Source organism: Fistularia commersonii, unplaced genomic scaffold, assembly GCF_037954325.1.
Source record: "Fistularia commersonii isolate RoL2024-O1a breed Wild unplaced genomic scaffold, RoL_Fcom_v1.0 HiC_scaffold_44, whole genome shotgun sequence".
Classification (NCBI taxonomy): domain Eukaryota; kingdom Metazoa; phylum Chordata; class Actinopteri; order Syngnathiformes; family Fistulariidae; genus Fistularia; species Fistularia commersonii.
Genome location: NW_028234002.1, coordinates 325001 through 337500, shown reverse-complemented (window position 1 = coordinate 337500; position 12500 = coordinate 325001).

Here is a 12500-nt window from a genome sequence, read left to right as displayed (position 1 = left end):
TCCTTAATCACCCGGACCTGTTGTACATCCTTTCCATCTTTATCTCTCTGTTTCGCCAACCTATATAGATCGTTCTCACCCTCCTTACTATCCAACTGAGCATACAAGTCATCATACGCCCTTTGTTTTGCCTTCGCTACCGCCATCTTTACCTTTCGCCGCATCTCCCTGAACTGCTTTCTGTTCTCTTCAGTCCTCTCAGTATCCCACTTCTTCTTCGCTAACCGCTTTCTCCGTATATACTCCTGCACTTCCTCATTCCACCACCAAGTCTCCTTATCAACTTTCCTTCCAGATGACAAACCGAGTACTCTTCTACCTGTCTCCCTGATAACACTAGCTGTTGTTGTCCAATCATCTGGCAGCTCACCCTGACCACCCAGACCCTTTCTCAACTCCTCCCTGAAAACCGTGCAACGCTCCTCCCTTTTCAGCTTCCACCACTTTGTCCTCTGCTCTGCCTTTGTCCTCGTCATCTACCTTGTCACCAGAGTCGTCGCACAAACCGCCATCCTATGCTGTCTGGCGACACGCCCACCTACAACTACTTTGCAGTCACCGATCTCTTTCAGGTTACCTCGTCTATACAAGATGTAGTCTACCTGCGTGCTCCTACCTCCGCTCTTATAAGTTACCCTATGTTCCTGTTTTTTCTGGAAAAAGGTATTCACTACACCCATTTCCATCCCTTTTGCAAAATCTACCACCATCTGTCCCTCTGCATTCCTATCCTGGATACCATATCTGCCCATCACTTCTTCATCCCCTCTATTGCCTTCACCAACATGTCCATTGAAGTCTGCACCAATTACCACTCTCTCATTTCTGGGAATATTCTGCATCACTTCATCCAACTCATTCCAGAACTTCTCCTTCTCTTCAGGTTCACATCCCACCTGTGGCGCATAGCCACTAACAACACTGAGCATCACACCTTCAATTTCCAATTTCAGACTCATAAGTCTATCTGACATTCTTTTCACCTCTAGGACGTTCCTTACGAACTCCTCCTTCAAGATGACTCCTACTCCATTTCTCTTCTTGTCAGCACCATAATAGTATAACTTAAAGCCTGCTCCTAAGCTTCTAGCCTTACTACCCTTCCACCTGGTCTCCTGGACACACAGTATATCCAGCTTCCTTCTCTGCATCGTGTCCATCAACTCTCTACCTTTTCCTGTCATAGTCCCAATATTCAAAGTCCCTACTCTCAGTCCCAGGCTCTTTCCTTTCCTCCTCTCTCTCTGCTTCCGAACACGCACTCCTCCTCTTCTTCTTCTTCTTGTTCTTCGACCCACAGTAGCCCGATTTCCATTAGTACCCTGTAGGTCATCAGTACCAATGGCGGTCGTTGTTAACCCGGTCCGCGACCCATCCGGTATGGTATAGTTATGGTTGACTCGCATGTTTGGTTTTGGCAAACGTTTTACGCCGGATGCCCCTCCTGACGCAACCCTCTGCATTTATCCGGGCTTGGGACCGGCACAGGGAGACACTGCTCCGTGCCCCCCCCCCCCCCCCCCCCCCCCCCCAAAGGCAGGCTTGGAGAGACACGGGCCAGTGCCGCCCTGAGGCTGCATTACCCTCTCTTTCTTACATTTATTATAAAAATATGCTTATCTTCCTTTTAGCTCATCACACATGTCTTTATGATTTTCAGTCCATGCCTCAGCCGGCCTGAAGCTCCACTGATGCGCATGTGCGGATGCCTCTATCTAGCGGACATAAAATAAAGACAATCATTCAAATGTGAATGAGTCGGCGTGATGCTCCGGGATGTGTGGAGCTCAGGGAGCTCCACGAGTGAGGGAGTTAAGTTAGGGCGGGGGTGCAAGTAGGCTCTAGGATTCCCCGAGTCGGGGCGAGCGATGGGTTTAGAGGCGTATCGCATTGAAGATAATGGCCGCATATCCTTCTTGGACTTTTCTAAAGCCTTTGACTCGGTCGAACATCCATTTATCATAGCAACGCTCGAACATTTTGGATTTGGTTAAATATTCAGGAATGTGATCCGTGGGCTCTATGAGAATATTCATAGCTGTGTCACCCTGCCAAGCGGCACCACTCCGAGCTTCCATGTTGATGTGGGAATCCCCCAAGGTTGCCCCATCTCACCCTATTTATTTATAATTGCTACCGAAATGCTAGCCGTTTATGTTGAAAAGAGCAACGATATCCAAAAGTTAGACGTGCTGGGGACTGAAATTGTTATTAGCCTGCTGGCAGATGACACAACCTTAGTTTTGAAAAATGAACATCAAGTCCCAATAAGTGCCGAAAACAACCAAAACATTCTCCAAGGCTTCAGGATTGTCATTAAACTTAAAGAAATGCAAACTTCTTGCGCTGCATGACTCGCCACTAAAGGAAATCAGCGATGTTTCCATGAAATCAGAAATAAAATACTTGAGCATTTTCCTATCCAAGGACCAAACGTTAAATCAATCCAGGAACATTGAATCTAAACTGAATCAAAGTAAAGCTTAATTCTAATATATGGCTCCAGAGAGATTTATCAATATTAGGCCGGATATATTTGACTAAAATGGATGTGTTTATCCAGATGTATATACCCAGCGTATTCCAATGCTGCTCCAAATCAACTCGTAAAATCTGTTAACCAAATCAATTTCAACTTTATCTGGAGGAACAGACCACACCATCTAAGAAAAATCACATATGGTGAAAGAAACAAGTGAAGGAGGGCTGAAAGTGATAGAGTCGGACTGCTTGAATGGGACATTGAAGGTGAACTGGTTGAAATCCTGGATCAAACCTCATCGTTCTTTCTGGTATTGTACTCCAAACTACTTATTCAACAAAGTCGGCGGCCTGAGTCTTCTGCTTATCTCTGACTTGGATATCAACAAGATTCCTGTCAAATGTTCAGAGTTCCATAAACAAATATTATTATACTGGAAAATGATATACGTACACAATTTCTCACCACACAGTATAATAGTTTGGAACAATCGATATGTACTGCATGGCAACAAACCTCTGTTTTACAAGGAATGCTTTGAGAAAGGTATATGGTCGATAATTGACTTGATGGATGACACTGGCAGTCCTCTGGACAATGAGCAGTTCTGTACTACACACAGATTCAAGCCTCCCATATTAGAGTTGCTAAAGTTACGAAACGCACTGCCTCGACAATTTGTATTCCTGACCAAAAATATAATGACGCACCGAACCGTACAACCACAGTTACCCCGACTATCACTCCAGGGAATCTCAATTGTGGACAGAAAGCGCGGCAACTCCTTTATTAGGAAATGTTTCACAGGAAACTTATTCCCTGGACGTCAAAAAAAAAAAAAAGGATATTTTAAATAAATTTGATGAGGAATCGATTGCCACGCTGCGAACCATGTATCTGACTCTACCCATACCCCCAAGGCAAAAGAGACCCACTTCAAAATTATGACTGACATCTACCCATCTAAGGAATTATCGAGGGTACGCTTTAATTTTGAAGATAATATTTGTACATTTTGTGAAGACAACATTGAAACCACTGACCATATATTTTTTCTCCTTCTCATTCCATCGTCACCAGTTTCCTTCTCAAAAGATGATATAACATTCTGTTTACTTATAAGCAACATAACAGATGAACTCTGTGTCAATGTTCTTTTAGGCCTGGCCAAGTTCTTCATTCACAAGAACAGAATGCAAAAATGCTCCCCAAATTTTAATGTCTTCATAAACGATTTTGAAATATAAAAAAAAAAAAAAAAAAATCCTTAAAACTTATGGAAAAATCCAAAAACTAAAAAATATAGTTACCCATGTCCGAGGTTCCTTTTTTTTTTGGTAAAAAAAAAAAAACAAAAAAAAAAAAACAACTTGATTACATGTTACATTCCCCTTGCAATTTTTTTTTTTTTTTTTCGTTTTAATTTCTTATTTGTCTATCTATTGATTTAATTACTTCCTTTTAATTTCTTTTTTTGTCTCGCACTGTAAATTTCTCACAAACCTGTAACACTATTAACTTCTCATTACATACAGAACAAATGTCCTGATGTCCGTTGCTTCCTCATCCCTGGTTGTTTCATTGACATTCAGTTCTACCTTGCTATGTTTATTTGTACATTTGTATATTTGGGTGTACTATTTATGTTCAATTAAAAACAGTTTGATGTCTGAGATTCCTTGTGAACCGCCAACTTAATTACATGTTATATTCCCCTCACAATTTTTTTTTTTCGTTTTTAATTTTATTTTTCTATCTATTTATTTAATTATATCCTTTTAATTTTCTTTTTTTGTCTAGCATTAAAAATTTCTCGCAAACCGTTAACACTATTAACTTCTGATTACTTACAGCACGAATGCGCTTATGCCCCCCCACCCATCCCGCTTTTTCCGTACGGAGGCAGACACTGAGATCGAAAGCAAATGGGTGTCATTGAAATGCAGTAACAGGGTGATAACAGCCGTGTTCGAAGTGTGTAGGGGCTTATAGGAGAGCAGAAGCACGTCACGCAATTCACCTGAGTTCGGAGGATCGGGAGTACCAGGGCCCATAGCGGAGAAGCGGAAGAGCGCAGTTATGTGTCTCTTCTCAAAGGCGGGGAAGCTGGGGGGCAGCAGGACCCCTTAGACCGGCTAATGTGAGCCTTCTCCGGACATAGATCACCCGGACTTATGACTGGAGCTCCCGGACCTCCGGGCACACACATATGTGAATGAGTGGATGAGCTAATGTTGGTTTGGTTGTGGATACGTTTCGGCCAATGCTATCAGCACAGCTATGATTATCCCCAGAACGTTGAGAACGAGCTCCCGGAACTCCAGACATGCGTATATAAAAGAGTGGAATTAAGGTGTGTGTGTGTGTGTGTGTGTGTGTGTGTGTGTGTGTGTGTGTGTGTGTGTGTATACGTGTGGGACAGAAGTAATGTTGGGGACAGAAATTGTTATTAGCCTGCTGGCAGATGACACAACCTTAGTTTTGAAAAATGAACATCAAGTCCCAATAAGTGCTGAAAAAAACCAAAACATTCTCCAAGGCTTCAGGATTGTCATTAAACTTAAAGAAATGCAAACTTCTTGCGCTGCATGACTCGCCACTAAAGGAAATCAGCGATGTTTCTATGAAATCAGAAATAAAATACTTGAGCATTTTCCTATCCAAGGACCAAACGTTAAATCAATCCAGGAACATTGAATCTAAACTGAATCAAAGTAAAGCTTAATTCTAATATATGGCTCCAGAGAGATTTATCAATATTAGGCCGGATATATTTGACTAAAATGGATGTGTTTATCCAGATGTATATACCCAGCGTATTCCAATGCTGCTCCAAATCAACTCGTAAAATCTGTTAACCAAATCAATTTCAACTTTATCTGGAGGAACAGACCACACCATCTAAGAAAAATCACATATGGTGAAAGAAACAAGTGAAGGAGGGCTGAAAGTGATAGAGTCGGACTGCTTGAATGGGACATTGAAGGTGAACTGGTTGAAATCCTGGATCAAACCTCATCGTTCTTTCTGGTATTGTACTCCAAACTACTTATTCAACAAAGTCGGCGGCCTGAGTCTTCTGCTTATCTCTGACTTGGATATCAACAAGATTCCTGTCAAATGTTCAGAGTTCCATAAACAAATATTATTATACTGGAAAATGATATACGTACACAATTTCTCACCACACAGTATAATAGTTTGGAACAATCGATATGTACTGCATGGCAACAAACCTCTGTTTTACAAGGAATGCTTTGAGAAAGGTATATGGTCGATAATTGACTTGATGGATGACACTGGCAGTCCTCTGGACAATGAGCAGTTCTGTACTACACACAGATTCAAGCCTCCCATATTAGAGTTGCTAAAGTTACGAAACGCACTGCCTCGACAATTTGTATTCCTGACCAAAAATATAATGACGCACCGAACCGTACAACCACAGTTACCCCGACTATCACTCCAGGGAATCTCAATTGTGGACAGAAAGCGCGGCAACTCCTTTATTAGGAAATGTTTCACAGGAAACTTATTCCCTGGACGTCAAAAAAAAAAAAAAGGATATTTTAAATAAATTTGATGAGGAATCGATTGCCACGCTGCGAACTATGTATCTGACTCTACCCATACCCCCAAGGCAAAAGAGACCCACTTCAAAATTATGACTGACATCTACCCATCTAAGGAATTATCGAGGGTACGCTTTAATTTTGAAGATAATATTTGTACATTTTGTGAAGACAACATTGAAACCACTGACCATATATTTTTTCTCCTTCTCATTCCATCGTCACCAGTTTCCTTCTCAAAAGATGATATAACATTCTGTTTACTTATAAGCAACATAACAGATGAACTCTGTGTCAATGTTCTTTTAGGCCTGGCCAAGTTCTTCATTCACAAGAACAGAATGCAAAAATGCTCCCCAAATTTTAATGTCTTCATAAACGATTTTGAAATATAAAAAAAAAAAAAAAAAATCCTTAAAACTTATGGAAAAATCCGAAAACAAAAAAATATAGTTACCCATGTCCGAGGTTCCTTTTTTTTTTGGTAAAAAAAAAAAACAAAACAAAAAAAACAACTTGATTACATGTTACATTCCCCTTGCAATTTTTTTTTTTTTTTTTCGTTTTAATTTCTTATTTGTCTATCTATTGATTTAATTACTTCCTTTTAATTTCTTTTTTTGTCTCGCACTGTAAATTTCTCACAAACCTGTAACACTATTAACTTCTCATTACATACAGAACAAATGTCCTGATGTCCGTTGCTTCCTCATCCCTGGTTGTTTCATTGACATTCAGTTCTACCTTGCTATGTTTATTTGTACATTTGTATATTTGGGTGTACTATTTATGTTCAATTAAAAACAGTTTGATGTCTGAGATTCCTTGTGAACCGCCAACTTAATTACATGTTATATTCCCCTCACAATTTTTTTTTTTCGTTTTTAATTTTATTTTTCTATCTATTTATTTAATTATATCCTTTTAATTTTCTTTTTTTGTCTAGCATTAAAAATTTCTCGCAAACCGTTAACACTATTAACTTCTGATTACTTACACCACGAATGCGCTTATGCCCCCCCACCCATCCCGCTTTTTCCGTACGGAGGCAGACACTGAGATCGAAAGCAAATGGGTGTCATTGAAATGCAGTAACAGGGTGATAACAGCCGTGTTCGAAGTGTGTAGGGGCTTATAGGAGAGCAGAAGCACGTCACGCAATTCACCTGAGTTCGGAGGATCGGGAGTACCAGGGCCCATAGCGGAGAAGCGGAAGAGCGGAGTTATGTGTCTCTTCTCAAAGGCCGGGAAGCTGGGGGGCAGCAGGACCCCTTAGAGCGGCTAATGTGAGCCTTCTCCGGACATAGATCACCCGGACTTATGACTGGAGCTCCCGGACCTCCGGGCACACACATATGTGAATGAGTGGATGAGCTAATGTTGGTTTGGTTGTGGATACGTTTCGGCCAATGCTATCAGCACAGCTATGATTATCCCCAGAACGTTGAGAACGAGCTCCCGGAACTCCAGACATGCGTATATAAAAGAGTGGAATTAAGGTGTGTGTGTGTGTGTGTGTGTGTGTGTGTGTGTGTATACGTGTGGGACAGAAGTAATGTTGGGGACAGAAATTGTTATTAGCCTGCTGGCAGATGACACAACCTTAGTTTTGAAAAATGAACATCAAGTCCCAATAAGTGCTGAAAAAAACCAAAACATTCTCCAAGGCTTCAGGATTGTCATTAAACTTAAAGAAATGCAAACTTCTTGCGCTGCATGACTCGCCACTAAAGGAAATCAGCGATGTTTCTATGAAATCAGAAATAAAATACTTGAGCATTTTCCTATCCAAGGACCAAACGTTAAATCAATCCAGGAACATTGAATCTAAACTGAATCAAAGTAAAGCTTAATTCTAATATATGGCTCCAGAGAGATTTATCAATATTAGGCCGGATATATTTGACTAAAATGGATGTGTTTATCCAGATGTATATACCCAGCGTATTCCAATGCTGCTCCAAATCAACTCGTAAAATCTGTTAACCAAATCAATTTCAACTTTATCTGGAGGAACAGACCACACCATCTAAGAAAAATCACATATGGTGAAAGAAACAAGTGAAGGAGGGCTGAAAGTGATAGAGTCGGACTGCTTGAATGGGACATTGAAGGTGAACTGGTTGAAATCCTGGATCAAACCTCATCGTTCTTTCTGGTATTGTACTCCAAACTACTTATTCAACAAAGTCGGCGGCCTGAGTCTTCTGCTTATCTCTGACTTGGATATCAACAAGATTCCTGTCAAATGTTCAGAGTTCCATAAACAAATATTATTATACTGGAAAATGATATACGTACACAATTTCTCACCACACAGTATAATAGTTTGGAACAATCGATATGTACTGCATGGCAACAAACCTCTGTTTTACAAGGAATGCTTTGAGAAAGGTATATGGTCGATAATTGACTTGATGGATGACACTGGCAGTCCTCTGGACAATGAGCAGTTCTGTACTACACACAGATTCAAGCCTCCCATATTAGAGTTGCTAAAGTTACGAAACGCACTGCCTCGACAATTTGTATTCCTGACCAAAAATATAATGACGCACCGAACCGTACAACCACAGTTACCCCGACTATCACTCCAGGGAATCTCAATTGTGGACAGAAAGCGCGGCAACTCCTTTATTAGGAAATGTTTCACAGGAAACTTATTCCCTGGACGTCAAAAAAAAAAAAAAGGATATTTTAAATAAATTTGATGAGGAATCGATTGCCACGCTGCGAACCATGTATCTGACTCTACCCATACCCCCAAGGCAAAAGAGACCCACTTCAAAATTATGACTGACATCTACCCATCTAAGGAATTATCGAGGGTACGCTTTAATTTTGAAGATAATATTTGTACATTTTGTGAAGACAACATTGAAACCACTGACCATATATTTTTTCTCCTTCTCATTCCATCGTCACCAGTTTCCTTCTCAAAAGATGATATAACATTCTGTTTACTTATAAGCAACATAACAGATGAACTCTGTGTCAATGTTCTTTTAGGCCTGGCCAAGTTCTTCATTCACAAGAACAGAATGCAAAAATGCTCCCCAAATTTTAATGTCTTCATAAACGATTTTGAAATATAAAAAAAAAAAAAAAAAAATCCTTAAAACTTATGGAAAAATCCAAAAACTAAAAAATATAGTTACCCATGTCCGAGGTTCCTTTTTTTTTTGGTAAAAAAAAAAAAAACAAAAAAAAAAAAACAACTTGATTACATGTTACATTCCCCTTGCAATTTTTTTTTTTTTTTTTCGTTTTAATTTCTTATTTGTCTATCTATTGATTTAATTACTTCCTTTTAATTTCTTTTTTTGTCTCGCACTGTAAATTTCTCACAAACCTGTAACACTATTAACTTCTCATTACATACAGAACAAATGTCCTGATGTCCGTTGCTTCCTCATCCCTGGTTGTTTCATTGACATTCAGTTCTACCTTGCTATGTTTATTTGTACATTTGTATATTTGGGTGTACTATTTATGTTCAATTAAAAACAGTTTGATGTCTGAGATTCCTTGTGAACCGCCAACTTAATTACATGTTATATTCCCCTCACAATTTTTTTTTTTCGTTTTTAATTTTATTTTTCTATCTATTTATTTAATTATATCCTTCTAATTTTCTTTTTTTGTCTAGCATTAAAAATTTCTCGCAAACCGTTAACACTATTAACTTCTGATTACTTACAGCACGATTGCGCTTATGCCCCCCCACCCATCCCGCTTTTTCCGTACGGAGGCAGACACTGAGATCGAAAGCAAATGGGTGTCATTGAAATGCAGTAACAGGGTGATAACAGCCGTGTTCGAAGTGTGTAGGGGCTTATAGGAGAGCAGAAGCACGTCACGCAATTCACCTGAGTTCGGAGGATCGGGAGTACCAGGGCCCATAGCGGAGAAGCGGAAGAGCGGAGTTATGTGTCTCTTCTCAAAGGCGGGGAAGCTGGGGGGCAGCAGGACCCCTTAGACCGGCTAAGGTGAGCCTACTCCGGACAGAGATCACCCGGAGTTATGACTGGAGCTCCCGGACCTCTGGGCACACACATATGTGAATGACTGGATGAGCTAATGTTGGTTTGGTTGTGGATACGTTTCGGCCAATGCTATCAGCACAGCGATGATGAGTTCAGGTGTGTCTGTGTGTGTTTGTGTGTTTGTGTGTGTGTGTGTGTGTGTGTGTGTGTGTGTGCGTGTGTTTGTGTGTGTGTGAGAGTTTGTTTTTGTGGGTTGGGGGGGTTTCCCGCGGACACGGAGTACCAGGGCCTGGAGCGGATGAGGTGAGGAGCGGAGGAGAGCAGAAGCCCGGACCGTGATTCGCTTGTGTCCAGCGGCTCGGGAGTTCCAGGGCCCGAAACGGAGGAGCGGAGGAGCGGAGGAGCGGAGGAGCGGAGGAGCGGAGGAGCGGAGGAGCGGAGGACAGCAAAACCCCTTTCTGCAATTCGCCTGAGTCCGGCGGATCGGTAGTACCTGGTTCCGCAGCGGATGAGCGGAGGAGTGGAGGAGATGTTTCTCTTCTCAGAGGCGGCGAGGGGGGGGGGGGGCAGGACCCCTTACCCTTATCCCCCCCGGACGTTTGAGTGGAGCTCCCGGACCTCCGGGCACGCACATGCGAATGACTGGATCACAGGGAGTGCCAGGGCCTGGAGCGGATGAGCAGAGGAGAGGCGGAGGGCAGAAGCCCGGCCCTGTTCAAGAGTTCCAGGGTCCAAAGCGGGGGAGCGAAGAAGCGGAGGAGGGGAGGAGAGCAGAAGAGCAAAAAACTGGCCCGGAATTCACCGAAGTCCCGCGGATCGGGAGTTCCAGGGCCCGGAGCGGAAGAGCGGAGGAGCGGAGGAGAGGAGGAGCGGAGCAAAGCTAAGCCCGTCTTAACAACAAGGAAATTACAGATGAGGCTATAATTTCTAATGAAAACTTTAAATTCTATAGCCACGTATACACTTCGACATTGTCAAAAAGCGATTGTGACTCCTTTCCATTAAATATTCCTCAATATATCCCAAAAATAAACAACAAACAATATATGTTTGTTTATATATGTTTATATATAAACAACAAAAAATATACAGTTTGATGTCTGAGATTCCTTGTGAATCGCCAACTTAATTACATGTCGTATTCCCCTTGCATTTTTTTTTTTTGGTTTTAATTTCATTTGTCTATCTATTTATCTAATTATTTCCTTTTAATTTCGTTTTTTGTCTAGCACTGTAAATTTCTCACAAACCTGTAACACTATTAACTTCTCATTACATACAGAACAAATGTCCTCATGTCCGTTGCTTCCTCATGCCTGGTTGTTTCATTGACATTCAGTTCTACCTTGCTATGTTTATTTGTACATTTGTATATTTGGGTGTACTATTTATGTTCAATTAAAAACAGTTTGATGTCTGAGATTCCCTGTGAACCGCCAACTTAATTACATGTTATATTCCCCTCACAATTTTTTTTTTTTCGTTTTTAATTTTATTTTTCTATCTATTTATTTAATTATATCCTTTTAATTTTCTTTTTTTGTCTAGCATTAAAAATTTCTCGCAAACCGTTAACACTATTAACTTCTGATTACTTACAGCACGAATGCGCTTATGCCCCCCCACCCCCCACCCCCCCGCTTTTTCCGTACGGTGGCAGACACTGAGATCGAAAGCAAATGGGTGTCATTGAAATGCAGTAACAGGGTGATAACAGCCGTGTTCGAAGTGTGTAGGGGCTTATAGTAGAGCAGAAGCACGTCACGCAATTCACCTGAGTTCGGAGGATCGGGAGTACCAGGGCCCATAGCGGAGAAGCGGAAGAGCGGAGTTATGTGTCTCTTCTCAAAGGCCGGGAAGCTGGGGGGCAGCAGGACCCCTTAGAGCGGCTAATGTGAGCCTTCTCCGGACATAGATCACCCGGACTTATGACTGGAGCTCCCGGACCTCTGGGCACACACATATGTGAATGAGTGGATGAGCTAATGTTGGTTTGGTTGTGGAAACGTTTCGGCCAATGCTATTAGCACAGCTATGATGAGTTCAGGTGTGTCTGTGTGTGTTTGTGTGTTTGTGTGTGTGTGTGTGTGTGTGTGTGTGCGTGTGTTTGTGTGTGTGTGAGAGTTTGTTTTTGTGGGTTGGGGGGGGTTCCCGCGGACACGGAGTACCAGGGCCTGGAGCGGATGAGGTGAGGAGCGGAGGAGAGCAGAAGCCCGGACCGTGATTCGCTTGTGTCCAGCGGTTCGGGAGTTCCAGGGCCCGAAACGGAGGAGCGGAGGAGCGGAGGACGGCAAAACCCCTTTCTGCAATTCGCCTGAGTCCGGCGGATCGGTAATACCTGGTTCCGCAGCGGAGGAGCGGAGGAGTGGAGGAGATGTTTCTCTTCTCAGAGGCGGCGAGGAGGGGGGGAGAGGGACAGGACCCCTTACCCTTACCCCCCCCGGACGTTTGAGTGGAGCT